The following is a 15,864-nucleotide window of genomic DNA, read 5'->3' as shown; positions in this document are numbered from 1 at the left end:
GATAAATGCTATTGTTTTGACCTTTGGAATTGTTTCTACTTCTTGATCAAATTCTCAGTCTTTAGTAGCTCAGGAAAATGGGCAACGGTTCACGTTTTTGCTAAGTGTATAGATAACAAATGTGCTTGACTATTGTTCAAAGCAGATATTGAAATTCCAATCAAAAATGGTCAGGGGGACAGGTATACTTCCTAACAGAAGAAAATGGCAGTGGGATCTCAGATATTTCATACTGACTCTGTATACATATACAGTTTCAGTATACTTACAGTTAAGTGCATGTTGCTAGGATGGTCTAGCAAATTAAGAATTGCGAACAATACAGATAAGCGAGAGATTCAGGATGTGAATGAACATGTAGTGTTTTGATGAAGGACACCAGGCACAGAGCAGATAAAATGCTAGTTCTCTGCCCCTCCTTTCAGAAGAGGTATCTGAAACTCATCTCAAACCTTTTCAGTTAATTTTTAAACTATGATATTATTTTTATTTGGCCATACCACGAAGCATGTGGTATGTTAGTTCCCTGATCAGGGATCAATCCCATGCCACCTGCCATAGAATCACGGAGTTTTATCCACTGGGCTGCCAAGGAGGTACCCCTTTTCAGTTAATTTAATATTTAGATGTTTGCTTTATAGGATTGTTCTTTGAAGCTCAGATAACAGAGCTATAGTGTAATGTGAAATCAGCTTAGTAGGTTGGAGCCAACATTTAGTAGTTGAGAGAGAGAGAGGAAAGAGGGAGGATGGGGAGAGAGAGGAAAAGGGGAAGGGAGAGAGCAGCCAGCCAATATGGTAACTATAAGTATTGTTTTCTGAAATGTTTGTTTTAGTTATACACGTCAATAGCTGTGCTCTGGAATGCAGTGTCAAACGTGTTTCTTACTGTGAATTCACAGTCAATTTGAAAGCCATGCCCTTACAGCAGGGAGGACTCGGGGAGGATGGCAGCTTGAACTTGGCTCTGTCCTTGTCCCCCAACTCTACTAGAGTAGACCCTTTTGAACAATGATGATGATATTAAAGAATTATACATTTTAGGTATGATATGGACATTGTTATTTTGTTAGATCCTTATTACTGAAATATTTAAAGGAGAGATTATATATACAAGGTTTATATCCAAATTGCTCCACAACAAGAGATGCCACCACAAGGAGAACCCCGAGCACCGCAATGAAAAGTAACCCTCACTTGCCACAGTTAGAAAAAGCCCATGCAAAAGCAACAAAGACCCAGCGCAGCCAAAAATGAAAATAAAATTAAAAAAACATTAACTTCTTATCAAACTAATGTTATTTAAAAACTAACAAATTTAACCAGGAAACTAGGAAGATAAAACATTTAAAAGGTAAGAAATGAAATCAATTATATAGGAAAACAATAGAATAAACAAATTGCCCACCCCCAAAATGCTGGATATTTTTTAAAAAGACTAATGAAAACAACACCTGGTAAACCTTATTAAGACAGAGCAAAAGGAGACAATCACAGAATCAGAAGCAACAAAAAATATATATGAAATAATGTATACAATTTTGCAGCAAAAAATAAATTGAAACCCTACCAGAATTGGGTGATTTCCTAACAGAAATTGTCAAAATGAACCCCAAGAAGAAGATGAAAACTTGAATAGATGACAACCATAGAAGAATCTGGAAAGAGATTCAAAGGTTGTAAAGGACACCTGGACAAGAAGGATAGATACACAGCCGAATTCCAACTTTCAAAGACAGGATGACTCCAAATTTAATGTGAGCCATAGAAAAATAAGGAAATCTCCCACATTTCTTTTAGGAAACTTGTTCAATTAGTTCACTAGAATTCAACATGGATAGTGTATTTGTTTTCTAATGCTACATAACAAATGATCACAAACTTTGCAGCTTAAAACAACATACGTTTGTTATCTCAAAGTTTCCCTGGGGCAGGAGTCCAAGCACAGCTGAGCTGGGTCTCACAAGACTTCAGTCAAGATGTCAGCCAGGTGGCTTGCTCATCTGGAGTTCAGGATCCTCTTCAAAGCTCATAAAATTGGTGGCAGAATTCAGTTACTTGTGATTGTGAGACTGAGCCCATTAGCTCCTGGAGCCCATGCTTCTCCATAAGCATTTCATAACATGGCTTTTTGTCTCTTCAAGACCAGCAGGAATGCATCTCTCCTCAGGAAAGATTCTTTTAAGGCCTTTTACTTGAGTAAGTCAGGCTCCACCACCCACCCACTCCCGCCCCCTCGGCATAATCTCCATTTTTTTATTAACTCAGAATCAACTGACTTGGGGCCTGAATTACATCAACAAATTTCCTTCACCATTACTATAGACTGTGATGTAATCAGAGGAGTGACATTCATCATAATTACAGGGCCCACCCATACTTGGGGGAGGGATTATAGAGAGCATGATCTCCATGGGGTAGGAATCTTAGGGGCCATCTTAGAATTCTGCTCACCACAGACAGGTTAAAAAGAAAACTAGAGTCTGGCCAATACTGAGTATCTGGCAGCAGCTGACTGGAGTACCACCTTTGTATTTTTATTCATTTATTTATTTTGGCTGCACTGGGTCTTTGTTGCTGTGCACAGGCTTTTCTCTCTAGTTGCAATGAACGGTCATTGCGGTGCATGGGCTTCTCATTGCGGTGGCTTCTCTTGCTGTGGAGCACAGGTTCTAGGTGCTCGGGCTTCAGTAGTTGTCTCACACAGGCTTAGTTGTCCTGCAGCATGTGGGATTTTCCCAGACCTGAGACCAAACCCATGTCCCCTGCATTGGCAGGTGAATTCCTAACCACTGAACCACCACAAAAGCCCGACATTGGAGTTTAAAGCATATGCTGTGCTACGTTGCATCAGTCGCATTTGACTCTGCAACTGTACCCCACCAGGCTTCTCTGTCCATGGGATTCTCCAGGCAAGAATGCTGGAGTGGGTTGCCATGCTCTTCTCCAGGGGATCTTCCCAACCCAGGGGTTGAACCCATGTCTCATTATGTCTCCTGCATTGGCAGGTGGGTTCTTTACCACTAGAACCACCTGGGAAACCCATTTAAACTTTCAAAAACAACTGTGCCTATTCAAGAAATTAAATGACAAGATGGAAAATTTAGGTGAGCTGAAAACTAAAAAAGAACAAAATGGAAATACTAGAAAAATGTAATTAAGTACTCAGTGAAGGGTTAAATAAAAAATTAGATACAGCTGAAGAGAGACTTGATCAACTAGATGATAGGTTAGGAGAAAATATTCAGGCTAAAACATAGAGGAGAAAAAAAGTGAAAAAGGAAAGAGCGTGAGATGTATATGTTAAAACATTTCACTTTTCCTGTAAGTATAACTGAAGCCCCACAGAAAGAAGGAAGAGAATGGGGCTATATGACTTTGCACAAGCTACATATACTCTTTGCCTTAGCTTCCTTTTTTGTATATAGAGGTTTAATAATCTACCTATAGGGTCATTGGATGGATTAAATGAAATAACATTTAAAGCAATAGGCGTAATACTTTGTACAAGGTGAGTACAGTAGGTAGAAGCAACAGGATATTATCACCATCATCACTGTCATCAAAATTAGAATGTCAAGAAGAGTATGAAGAACAAAGTTATGTGACTTAGACAGAAAAACCCTTGATAATTTTGTGAACTATTCTTGCTTTATTGCTGTTAAAAAAAAAAAAACACAACAACTTTAAAAGACAAAACAAAAACCTTTATGGACATACAGCTTGTAAGGAACTAACTTCTTAGTATTTTCTGAGTTACGTATTTACATCACAAAGAGAGGTATGTTTGTGTCTGTGGCTAGCTGAGTATATATATATATATATGAGAGAAAAAAGAGCCATAGACAAAGACTGAGAAGCTAATTATTTGCATGCTTTTGGAAGCAACATCGTATTATAAGATAAATGTCAAAGCCCTGCCAAAATGCACATATTCATAAAGAAAGTAAAAGTGTCTGATTGTGTATGAATCTACTCAAAACAGGGAAAGGAGTAAAGGAACATGACTTCAGGAATTACCATAGTAATTAGAACAGCAGAGTGATAATTAAAGCTCATAAATTTACTGTAACTATTAGCATTTTCTCTTGCAAGAAATGGTGGATTTCTCCCTTCGCCAGGATATGACACCTGTGAACAATTATCTCTTTATCTCTTTTATCATTGCTATTAAGATTATGTACATAACTTGTGCTCATTCAGAATTCACTCTTAATGCTTTTTTTTTTTTTTTTTTAAACAACGCCTGATCTCACACTCAATTCTCTCTCTAGCCAGGAAAGTATTTGGGGATTATTGATAAATAATGGTATAACACAAATGGACAAAACCATTGTTAGAGGGCCTACTATACAGCTGTTTTGCTCTGGCTTTGTGGGCAGTATTTTTTGCTTGTTTAATAGGAAATCTGATTATCTGTAAGGGCCTGGTGGGTTACAAACACTATGAACACAATGTTCCCTGTACCATCATTCAGCTCAGTGATCCCTTCCCTGAGAACTGACTGAGGATCTACTCTATGACAGGGTGAAGCCTAAGGATAGGGAAGGTGCTATGATATGACGTTGTACAGAAGAAACCAACACAATATTCTAAAGCAATTATCCTCTAATCAAAAAAAAAACCCCAAAACTCCTCTAAGGGAAAAGAAAGGATGTGCCAGTTAGGAAGTTTCATGTTGAGAGTTACAGAAAACCTAACTCAAACTGGCTCAAACCATAAAGAAATTTATTAGCACATTAGGCCTTTAGATAAGACTTACCCAGTGACTAAATGGACTCAATATTTATCGAGACCCATAGGCACTGGGAACACATTAGTGTACAAGACAGACAAGGTCCATGGTTTCACTGAACTTATTTTTAGTGGAGGATACACACAATTGATAAGAAAAAATACAAGAAAATGTTTAGAGAGAAAATAAGGTGTTGTGATAGTGTAATTAGGGGGTTATAGTGCTCAGTTGCTCAGTCGTGTTCAACTCTTTGTGACCCCATGGACTGTAGCCCACCAGGCTCCTCTGTCCGTGGGATTTTTCAGGCAAGAATACTGGAGTGGGTTGCCATTTCCTCCTGCAGGAGTTCTTCCAGATGCAGGGATCGAACCCTCGTCTCCTGCACTGGCAGGCAGATACTTTACCACTGCGCCACCTAGGAAGCCCAGTTAGGGGGTTACTTGGTTTTAAGTGCTCAGAAAGGCTTGTCTAAGGAGATGGCACTTAGGCTAGGATGTGACTGACAGGAAAGGGGCAAGTAAGGTGGGAGGAGGCTGGGTCGACTAAGGGTCAGAAACGAGAACATAGGGAAGGGAGTGAATAGTGGAAGCGTGCAGCCATCAGACCATAGATGCCATAGGAAAGAGGATGAATTTTATTCCAATGTGATAGGAAGATAATGGAGGATTTTGAGCAGAGTAGTGATATTAATTTCTGTTTCAAAAAAGGTATCTATGGATGCTGTATTCACTTTCTGTTGCTGCTGTATCAAATTACCAAGAACTTCTATGCTTAAAACATTACCTCTCAGTTTTGTAGTTGGAAGTCTGCATGGCTCAGCTGTTGGCTCTGCTCAAACTCTCCTGAGAAATTGAGGCTCCCTTCTGAGGGTTCTGGGGATGAGTCTATTTCCAGGCTCATTCTGGTTGGCAGAATTCAGTTCCAAGCACATGTGGAACTAAAGTGTACATTTCTCTGCTGGCTCTCAGCTGGGGACCACCCTTAGCTCCTGGTGATCTCTCTGTGATCCTTTCTCATAGTCCCCTAAACTCAGGACCAGCAACATGGTGTAGGAGCCCCTCTCTGCTGCATCACTTGTCACTTCTACCTTCTGTCTACTGCACCTTTCTGACTTTCTGGCTTTCTGATTTCAGCTGGGAAAAGTTTTCCACTTTTTAAAATTGTATTTACGTTTGACTGTGCACTGGGTCTCATTGCTGCACACAGGCTTTCTCTAGCTGTGGCGAAAAGGGACTGCTCTCAAGTTGGGGTGCATAGGTTAATTCTTGAGGTGGCTTCTCTTGTTGCAGAGCACAGGCTCTAGAGCATGGGCTCAGTAGTTGTGGCGCTTGGGCTAAGTTGCCCCACAGCACGTGGAATCTTCCTGGACCCTCGTCCATTGCATTGGGAAGCGAATTGTTAACCACTGGACCACCAGAAAAGTCCAAGTTTTCTTTTAAGGGCTTGTGGCCTTAGATTGGACCCACTAAAAATTATAGGATAATCTCCGCATCTCAGGGTTTATAACCTTCAAGGTGTATAACCTGCAAAGACCATTTTCCCAAGTAACATGACATATTCACAGGTTCTGGAGGTTAGGGAGTAGAAATTGGGGGAGGAGGGCATTACTCAGCCTCCCACAGATGCTGTGTGGAAATCAGGCTTGAGCGGGCAGAGGGTAAGATTGGAAGGGTATTTCAGTACTCCAAGTAAAAGGGTATGGCTTAAAAGGTCCATCTAGTCAAGGCTATGGTTTTTCCAGTGGTCATGTATGGATGTGAGAGTTGGATGGTGAAGAAAGCTGAGCACCGAAGGATTGATGCTTTTGAACTGTGGTGTTGGAGAAGACTCTTGAGAGTCCCTTGGACTGCAAGGAGATCCAACCAGTCCATCCTAAAGGAGATCAATCCTGGGTGTTCATTGGAAGGACTGATGTTGAAGCTGAAACTCCAATACTTTGGCCACCTCATGCAAAGAGTTGACTCACTGGAAAAGACCCTAATGCTGGGTAGGATTAGGGGCAGGAGGAGAAGCGGATGACAGAGGATGAGATGGTTGGATGGCATCACCGACTCAATGGACATGGGTTTGGGTAGACTCTGGGAGTTGGTGATGGACAGGGAGGCCTGGCGTGCTGCGATTCATGGGGTCGCAAAGAGTCGGACACAACTGAGCGACTGAACTGAACTGAACTGAACTGGGGAACAGAATGGTAGTGATGGAGAAGAAAGAGAAGTAGGGTTAAATAGCAGTTGCTGGTGGATTATATGTTGAGAATATGGGTAAAATCAAAGGAAACACCTAATATTTTTTTTTTACTTGGATAACTGGGTATATGATGGTAGTACCTTTTGAAATGGAGAAGACTGGCATTGTAGTCATTACTGGTGTTCAATAATCTGGTTCTCCCTTCTCCCTGCCCACCTTTTGGTTGGATGCGGCCTTATGACCAATTCTGGCCAATGAGATGTGTCACTGCTGGGTCAGAGCATTTACCCTCCATTGCAAAATTCTCAAGAGCTCTCTCCCAGTCGGTGGCCGCTGCTCCATCAGCCTAGGTCCTGAAAAAGGATGGTGTGGAACAGACAGACCTTCCTGCCAAGTTACATTCAACATGTAAGGTAAGAAATAAACCTTGGTTGTTTTAAGTCACCTTGATTTAGGGTTGTTTGTTACTGCGCCTCAGTCTCACCTATCCTGACCTGACATAGTGGGGAAGGAACAGCCCTTTTGCAGAAGCGAGAATAAAGGGTTATGAACTGACCGGTTAAGTTCATGATGCTCAGTCAGTGGCGGGTCAGAAGTGTGCTTCTCTGTCTGCTTCACTGCCCTGCTTCAGTTTTGTTTTTCAGTCGTTAAGTTGTATCTGACTCTGCGACCCCACGGACTGCAGCGCGCCAGGCTTCCCTGTCCCTCGCCATCTCCCACAGTTTGCTCATATTCATGTTCATGGAATCGGTGATACTATCTAACCATCTCATCCTCTGCTGCCCTCTTCTCCTTTTAACTTCAGTCTTTCCCAGCATTAGGGTCTTTTCCAATGAGTTGGCTCTTTGCATCAGGTGGCCAAAGGATTGGAGCTTCAGCTTCAGCATCAGTCCTTCCAAGGACTATTTAGGGTTGATTTCCTTTAGGATTGACTGGTTTGATCTCCTTGCTATTCAAGGGGCTCTCAAGAATCTTCTCCAGCACCAGAGTTTGAAAGCATCAGTTCTTTGGCACTTAGTCTTCTTTATGGTCCAACTCTCACATCTGTATATTACTACTGAAAAAACCATAGCTTTGACTATATGGCCCTTTGTTGGTAAAGTGATGTCTCTGCTTTTCCAAGGATTCAGTGTCTTTTAATTTCATGGCTGCAGTCACCATCAACAGTGATTTTGAAACCCGAGAAACTAAAATCTGTCACTGCTTCCACTTTTTTTCTTCTATTTGCCATGAAGTGATGGGACTGGATGCCATGATCTTAGTTTTTTCAATGTTAAGTTTTAAGCCAGCTTTTTCAGTCTCCTCTTTCACCTTCATCAAGAGGTTCTTCAGTTACTCTTCACTTTCTGCCATTAAGTGGTGTCATATGTGAGGTGTCATATCTGCATGTATGAGGTTGTTGATATTTCTCCTGCAATCTTGATTTCAGCTTGTGATTCATCTAGCCTGGCTTTTGCAAGATGTACTCTGCATAGAAGTTAAATAAACAGGGTGACAGTACTGAGCCTTGTCATGCTCCTTTCCCAATCTGGAACCAGTCCATTGTTCCATATAAGATTGTAACTGTTGCTTCTTGACCCACATACAAGTTTCTCAGGAGACAGGTAAGGTGGTCTGGTACTCACACCTCTTTTAAGAATTTTCCACAGTTTGTTGTGACTTACACAGTCAAAGGCTTTCATGTAGTCAGTGAAGCAGAAGTAGATGTTTTTCTGGAATTCCCTTGCTTTCTCTATGATCCAACTAATGTTGGCAATTTGATCTCTGGTTCCTCTGCCTTTTCTAAACCCAACTTGTACAATCTGGAATTTCTCAGCTCACATACTGCTGAAGTCTAGCTTGAAGGATTTTGAGCATAACCTTACTAGCATGTGAAATGAGTGCAACTTAGTACTAATGTATTACCTCCAGTCTCAGAGAACTCTTCCTGTTTCTAGACTTGCTGTCAGCTGCTCTCAGATCTATATGCTGGCATGATCCAGGTTCAGATAGCTCAGAGGTCCAAGAATGGAGTTTTTCTGACCTGATCTTGTTCATGTGTCTTAGAACCAATTGCTGAGACCATGGAGATGGGTTATGTTGACAACTTAGGCCAATCATTTTCTCCCTCTGGAGTTGAATGTGAGACCAATCACATGTAATTCACATGACTAGGAAAACCAGAGCATTCTTGAGAGGGAAGCTGCTGGGAATGCATGTTCAGTACAAGAGGAAAACACATTTTCAAGTTCCTATTGTAGATCTGGCACAGTGCTTAATACTTTGCTTGTACCTTTGTGTGTGTGTGTGTGTGTGTGTGGTTGCACTGTGTGTGGCTTGTGGGATTTTAGTTCCCTGACCAGAGACTGAACCCAAGCCCTCGGCAATGAGAATGCAGAGTCCTAACTACTGGATCACCAGGGAATTCCCAGCATGTACCATTTTATCAGTAATCCCATCCTTCATGGAACCCATTATGAGCACTATTAATCTTAGCTAAAATTATTGCAGATATCATGTATGTAACTTTTGTCTACCCACAGATTTAATTTGACATTTTCCCCATAGATACTATGAAAACAGTAATTAACATTTGTTTCCAGTGCCACAACTGTGATAATTAACCATGTAGAGAGAAGTCTGAAAAACCTACGGATCTGCCCATCTATAGCAAGTGTGTTACCCGCACTGCCCACGTCTGCTTCCCAGAGAGTTTGCCCCCCCTCAGCCTCTGTTTAACACGAAAGAGACCACATTCCTGAATCCTCCCCACAGCTGACTTACACTAAATGGGTTATCTCACCATAAGTGTAGTTGGAAATATGACTTCAGGACCCCAGTCAGTCTTCACTGGCATTTTGAGTTGTAAAACCGCAAGAGTGGAACAGCTATGTGCACACCAAACCAGACAAAGCCAGTCTGCAGAGAAAGAGTGAAGCAGACAGAAAAAGCGGCCGTAAGAAGCCATGTGGCTGCCTGGTGAAACAGGGGGAGAAATACCAGGTTGTGGATGATCAGTGCCTAATCATATAACCAAATAGGAACAGGAGTAAGTCAAGGCTGTATATTGTCACCCTGCTTATTTAACTTATATGCAGAGTGCATCATGAGAAACGCTGGGCTAGATGAAACACAAGCTGGAATCAAGATTGCCAGGAGAAATATCAATAACCTCAGATATGCAGATGACACCACCCTTATGGCAGAGAGTGAAGAAGAATGAAAGAGCCTCTTGATGAAAGTGAAAGAGGAGAGTGAAAAAGTTGGCTTAAAGCTCAACATTCAGAAAACTAAGATCATGGCATCCGGTCCCATCACTTCATGGCAAATAGATGGGGAAACAGTGGAAACAGTGGCTGACTTTATTTTTCTGGGCTTCAAAATCACTGCAGATGGTGATTGCAGCCATGAAATTAAAAGACACTTACTCCTTGGAAGGAAAGTTATGACTAACCTACACAATATATTAAAAAGCAGAGACATTACTTTGTCAACAAAGGTCCATCTAGTCAAGGCTATGGTTTTTCCAGTAGTCATGTATGGATGTGAGAGTTGGACTATAAAGAAAGCTGAGTGCAGAAGAATTGATGCTTTTGAACTGTGGTGTTGGAGAAGACTCTTGAGAGTCCCTTGGACTGCAAGGAGATCCAACCAGTCCCTCCTAAAGGAGATCAGTCCTGAGTGTTCATTGGAAGGACTGATGTTGAAGCTGAAACTCCAATATTTTGGCCACCTGATGGGAAGAGCTGACTCATTTGAAAAGACCCTGATGTTGGGAAAGATTGAAGGCAGGAGGAGAAGGGGACGACAGAGGATGAGAGGGTTGGATGGCATCACCGACTCGATGGACATGGGTTTGGTTAAACTCTGGGAGTTGGTGATGGATGGGGAGGCCTGGCATGCTGTGGTTCATCAGTGAAATAAGTATAAATTGGGAAAATAATTTTTTAAACCCAACCATTTAAAGTCTCTGGAAATTATCTTATAAAAAAACATTTATTCAGGAAAATCTATTAAAACTTAATAAACACAGTGCAAGTCTGTGGTATCCGAACCACAGCCAGTCCCTCTCTCCCCTTGCCCTCCCTACTCAGCATGACAGGAACTCCAGTCCAGGCCAATGCAAGTGAGGACACAGGGCTCCCTCCCCAGCCTCCCAACTGATGGCTGCCGTGTCTTTCCAGGAGGCACAGCATTTCTTACCCTTCAGCCCCAGCTACGTGTGGCAGAGACTAGATTCCCAGGCAGGTGTGGCCAAGGGTATGGGGCTCCATCCTTCCACCCAGGTCCCCGCAGATGGAGGCTCTCCTCAAGGATGGCAGACTGAAAACACCAGGCCCTACTCATAGGGCTGAGGGTCAGTGCCAGGAAGAGTGGTTTGGGAAGACTGGAAGCTACTGCCCTCACCCAGCGTCCTCCTCCGAAAGCAAGGCGGTCACTCAGAAGGGGGCCTCTCCCTCTGCCACCAAGTCCACATGACCCAGACAGAAATCACACTACTTATATGTGTTGAAAATTTATATCTACTTTTATAGCAACTTTATTCATAACTGCCAGTACTTGGGAACAACCAAGATGTCCTTCGCATCAGGCCTCCCTGTCCCTCAGGGCTGCAGTCCATGGGGTACGATTTGGACACGACTGGACGACTGAACATCAACAACAGTAACAAGATGTCCTTTGGTCGGTGAATGGATAAACTGTAGTACATCCAGACAATGGAATATGATTCAGCACAAAAAGAAATGAGCTATCAAGTCATGAGAAGCCTGCAGCATAGAGGAGTCAGCATACTACTAAGTGAAAGAAGCCAGTATAAAGATGCTGCATGCTGTATGATTCCAACTGTATGGCATTCTGGAACAGGCAAAACTATGGAGGCCATAAAACATCAGTGGTTTCCAGGGGTTGGTGGGAGGAAATGTTGAATAGGCAGACCATAGAGGATTTTTAGGGACATGAATCTTCCCTAAACATATGTTGGATGTTTGTCATTATACCTTTGCCAAAATCCATAGACTGTACACCACCAAGGGTGAACCCTAAACTATGGACTTCGAGTGACTAGAATGTGTCAATGTAGGTTCATCAATTGTAACAAATGCACTCCTCTTGTGGAAGATGATGGTGGGGGAAGCTGTCTAGGAGTCAGCGGGGAAGCAGGGAGTGTATAGGAAACCGCTATACTTTCTGCTCATTTTCTTTATGAACCTAAAGCTGCTCTAAAAAAAAAGTCTATTTTTGAGTTAATTATATGAAATTCAGTCATTAACAGACTGAGCTCAAAACTATCCAAGGAAAAACAAATGCAGAGTATTTGAGCCTGCTGTGTAAACAGAAAGACTATAAAACACAAAGAATGACTACTACCCCATGATCAATTAGGGTTTTTCCAGATGGACAATATTTGAAAAGATTCCGCATATCAGCAGCTGAGAGTTCAACATAAATCATTAGCCCATTTATATTTTATGATAAGATACAAACTCAGTGAGTGACATTTTAAGAATTCTAACCCAAACAACTAGTAAGCCATCTGTAAAATCTAAGCTGCTTTCTATCCAACTACTGAAATCTAATGTTACATTAAGATATTTGAAATTAATTTCCCCTTCACATATATAATCCACTCCATTAAACTTAAATCATAATGCATATTATTTGCTAATATTTTCTAATATCCTTCCAAGAGATTTGGATGAAGGCAGCACAAGGGCAAAGGGTTCTGCCAGAGCATCATCGCTTGACAGCAACATGACCTTGGACAAGAAACACATAAACACAGGAAACTGTGTCTCAGTTTCCTGAACTGTAAATAGATTAAATCAATAGTCTCATCCCATAAGGTTTGAAAGGATTAAATTAGTTAATAATTTAAAGCTCTCCGGCAGTGTCAGGCATGGCGTAAGCACCTAATAAATATTTACTGCTGTTATTAACACAATTTTGACACTTCTTAAAGGGGAGTTTGGCTCGTGTAATTCTTCTCCTTCCCCAATGGGATAAAATGTTTACCCCTGGTGTGACGGGATTATCTATTTATAGACACTTTCTGCTCTTTTTTTTAATTCCATGAAAATTTTGAAATACTTTGTGCCATCAGCAAAAAAGCAATTCTAACTTCCCAGAGCCCTGGCCAAGGCTGGAACATTTCAGGCATGGTCCCATCTGAGAGCATTTCTAGGTATCATCCCCTTGGCTTGGGATTCTGCTTCCACAGGACTCGCTCCCTCCCTCCATTCAACTCTGTCCAGATAGTACCCTTTATGAGAGGCGTGCCCTGCTCACTCTAATTCTGCTTCCTACCATCCATCAGTGCCTACAACTATACTTTTTAAAAAGTTATTTATTTATTATCTGTAGCTGCACTGCGTCTTCACTGCTGTGCACAGGCTTTCTCTAGTGGGGTGAGTGTGGGCTACTCTAAGTTGCGATGCGTGGGCTTCTTGTTGCGGAACACAGGCTCCAGGGCACCTGTTCAGTTGTTGCGGCACACGGGTTTAGTTGCCCCACGGCATCCGGGATCCTTTCAAGCCAGGGACTGAATCGGTGTCCTCTGCACTGGCAGGTGGATTCTTAACCACCGGACCCCCCCAGGGAAGTCCCACAATTGTGCTTGTTCTATTTTCTATTTCCTCCACAGGAATGTAACCTTCAAGAAGGCAAAGACTTTATCTTGTTCACTGCACTATCCTCTATTTCCAGAAGCCCCTGCAACTAAGCTGCCCTAGTCCCCTATATAAAAGAGCCCCCTTCATCCCATCACTTCCTCTTTCCTTTCCTTTAGAGTTTGCATCACCTTTTTGTTTACTTTTTTTTTTTGTATGTTTACTTATTAATTTTCCACATCGCCCACAAGAACAGCATCTAGAACAGTGGAAACCAATTGAAGTGAAAGTCGCTCAGTCGTGACTGACTCTTTGTGACCCCATGGACTATATAGTCCATGGAATTCTCCAAGCCAGAATACTGGAGTGGGTAGCCTTTCCCTTTCCCAAGGGATCTTCCCAACCCAGGGATTGAACCCAGGTCTCCCGCACTGCAGACAGATTCTTTACTGTCTGAGCCACCAGGGAAGCCCAATTAGACACCCAGTAAATATTTGTTATGACCAACCTAGACAGCATATTAAAAAGCAGAGACATTACTTTGTCAACAAAGGTCTGTATAGTCAAGGCTATGGTTTTTCCAGTGGTCATGTATGGATGTGAGAGTTGGACTATAAAGAAAGCTGAGCGCCGAAGAATTGATGCTTTTGAACTGTGGTGTTGGAGAAGACTCTTGAGAGTCCCTTGGACTGCAAGGAGATCCAACCAGTCCATCCTAGAGGAGATCAGTCCTGGGTGTTCATTGGAAGGACTGATGTTGAAGCTGAAACTCCAGTACTTTGGCCACCTGATGCAAAGAGCTGACTCATTGGAAAAGACCCTGATGCTGGGAAAGATTGAGGGCAGGAGGAGAAGGGGACAACAGAGGATGAGATGGCTGGATGGTTTCACCGACTCGATGGACATGGGTTTGGGAAGACTCAGGGAGTTGGTGATGTACAGGGAGGCCTGGCGTGCTGCGGTTCACAGGGTCGCAAAGAGTCGGACACGACTGAGCGACTGAACTGAACTGAAATATTTGTTAATGCATAAAGAGTGTTTGGCACATAATAAACCCTCAGCAAATGTGCTAAATGCGTCTATGTCCCTGAAGATATCACAGAAAGACCATCCTACATTCTCAGTAGATAAAACCAAGTATTAGCGATCTATTGCTGTGTAATAAATTACCTTTAAAAACTTAATGACTTAAAACATAAAAAGCATTTGCTGTCCATCATTTCTGTCATTCAGGAATTCAGGTATGGATCAGCTGGATGCCTCTAGCTCCAGGTCTCATTTGGTGTCAGCCAAGCTGTCAGTTAGGTCTGTGTCTCCGCTGAAGACTCACGAGGGGCAGGATCCTCTTCTAGGATCACTCCCATGCTTGTTGGTGGTGTTCAGCTCCTTGCAGGCTATTGGTTAGAAGCCCCCCTCCCCAGTTCCTCACCTTTTAAGACCTTCCATAGGGCAGCTCAGCCTGCTTTCCTTAAGTGCGCTTGCAGGCAACAGAGTTCAAGACAGAAGCCACTGCCTTTCAGGGTATCTCACTACTGACGTGGCTTCCCATGACTGTGCCATGTTGGGTCTGGTGGAAGCAAGTCACTAGGTCCAGCCCGCACTCTAGGGAGGGGTCACACAAGGCATGAGCACCAGGAGGCGTCACTGGGGGCCATCTTCAAGGCCACCAACCACACTCCACTTCCAATTTTACACAGAAAATAGAAGCCATGGCATGAGAACTTTCTCATCTATTCATTCATCTGCATCATCCTATTACCCTTACCACCTGTCGCAACAGAGAAGCACCCTCTCACCTGTGGTTTGGTTCCCATCCTGACCCTTCTTCTCAGGATGCTTTCAGAATGAATTATCTCTCCTTTGTTACACAGCCAACCTCTCAGTTCAACTGGGTCTTTCTCATCAGCTTTTCAGTGTACTTATGACTCTTCTCACAGACATAGACCAACAGAAGCACAAATCAAACCAACTAAGCCCTCACATCCTCTCTTTCCAACATATAAATTTCTCTCCTTTGTTGAACAGTCCTAATGCCCTTGTCCTCTCCCCCAAAAAGCTGCCTGTAGTCACTTTCAACCCGTTCCAGTGTAGATTTAGCAGGATTACTTGACTAGCAAAGCTCTTGTCACCAATGACTTCACGAGATTTGGGGACGCTTTTTAGTCCTTGTGCTCTCTCAAGTTTAAACATTGGTGGGTTATAATAGCCAAGACATGGAAGCAACCTAAATGTCCTTTGACAGATGACTAGACAAAGGAGATGTGGTACTGTTCTCAGCCATAGGGAATAATGAAATAATGCCATTTTCAGCAACATGAATGACCTACAGATTATCACACTAAGTAAAGTCAGTCAG

The 15,864-nt window shown here is 42.5% G+C and overlaps 1 long non-coding RNA gene across 7 annotated transcripts in view; it reads right to left on the bottom strand.

The window, feature by feature from the left end:
* LOC145513608 (uncharacterized) overlaps positions 1–15,864 on the bottom strand; it is a 95,524-nt gene that overhangs the window by 16,312 nt on the left and 63,348 nt on the right. For 2 of the 7 annotated variants that reach the window (XR_014059575.1, XR_014059576.1), the window contains exon 6: positions 9,704–9,819. The exons of the other annotated variants lie outside the window; for them this stretch is intronic. This is a non-coding gene — a long non-coding RNA (uncharacterized LOC145513608). Of the gene's footprint in view, positions 1–9,703; positions 9,820–15,864 lie in introns of those variants that run through there. 7 annotated transcript variants of the gene reach the window in all.

This window comes from Giraffa tippelskirchi, chromosome 7 (assembly GCF_054371585.1).
Source record: "Giraffa tippelskirchi isolate mGirTip1 chromosome 7, T2T-mGirTip1v1.2.pri, whole genome shotgun sequence".
NCBI classification, from domain to species: Eukaryota; Metazoa; Chordata; class Mammalia; order Artiodactyla; family Giraffidae; genus Giraffa; species Giraffa tippelskirchi.
This window is presented reverse-complemented; position numbering and strand designations above follow the sequence as displayed.